At 42.3% G+C, this 1,081-nt stretch overlaps 1 protein-coding gene across 1 annotated transcript in view; it reads left to right on the top strand.

Moving 5' to 3' along the window:
• The window catches only part of LOC101643967 (cytochrome b5 reductase 4), a 91,931-nt gene that overhangs the window by 10,690 nt on the left and 80,160 nt on the right, over nucleotides 1–1,081 (top strand). The gene's annotated exons all lie outside the window — the stretch shown is intronic.

The raw sequence follows: 1,081 nt of genomic DNA, 5'->3' as shown, positions 1-1,081 counted from the left end.
ATTCCCTGTGTTTCTAGTTCCTATCTGTACCAGTGTACATCCTTCCATCCAGCCGAATTTGTAAGGTAGAATTGGGATCATGATAGTTGGGGGGAGGAAGTATTCAAGAACTAGAGGAAAGTTGTAAAACATTCCTGTCTAAGAGCCTTCAGTTCACACTTGAAGCATTGTTTATTGGTATTGTCTTAGCAAGCTTCATTACCTGGTTTTCTAGGCCATGATAAATTGTTGTTGCTAGGTTCCATCAAGTCAGTTCCACTTCATAGTGACCCTGTGCATAACAGAAGGAAACACTGCCTGGTACTGCACTACTACTATGTTTGACCCTGTTGTTGCAGCCCCTGTGTCAGTTCATCTCGCTGACCTCCCACTTTACAAACAAGCATGATATTCTTCTCCCTAGGGACTGTCCCTTTTGATAAGAAAGTATGAGACAACGTCTTAGCATCCTCATTTCTAAAGAGCGTTCTGATTGTATTACTTGTGAGATCGGCTTATTTTTCCTTCCCGCATGCCCTTCATCATTCTTTACAGCACCACAATTCAAAGATTCCCCCCTTCCCCAGGCGTCCGTATTCAGTGGCCTGCTTTCCCTTGCATAGGATTGAAAGTACCATAGGTCCTGAGGTGCACCTTAGTCTTCAGAGGAACATCTTTATTTTTGAGCACTTTAAAGTGATATTTTTCAGCAGATTTGCCCTGCATAATATGTCATTTGATTTCTTGGCTGCTGCTTCCACGGGCGTTAATTGTGGATCCAAGTGGAATAAAATCTTGGATAAATTTCATAGTACATTAGGAGTCCTAAATTAAAAGTAGGTTAGAGGGAGTGAACAGTGTGACAAGACAGTTCATGCTGGCCAGCAACCGGCCATGTAGGAAGTGACCAAACACAAAGACCCAAGTGTACAATGGACACCCATAGTGATGTCATTTAGTCACCAGACATGACTAAACGTTACCACATAAACATATGGTATGTCTTGGATTGCTCAAAATAACCTCCCCTGTGGGATTAAGTGATTTTGCTAGACTGAGTGATCTAGAGCAGCGCTTCTTTAACTGTGGTCATAACTGAATG

Source organism: Echinops telfairi, unplaced genomic scaffold, assembly GCF_000313985.2.
Source record: "Echinops telfairi isolate 266 unplaced genomic scaffold, ASM31398v2 ScPeMD7_3533;HRSCAF=4204_0, whole genome shotgun sequence".
NCBI lineage: Eukaryota > Metazoa > Chordata > Mammalia > Afrosoricida > Tenrecidae > Echinops > Echinops telfairi.
The sequence above is the reverse complement of the archived record's forward strand: the minus strand, read 5'-3'. Positions and strand labels throughout refer to the sequence as shown.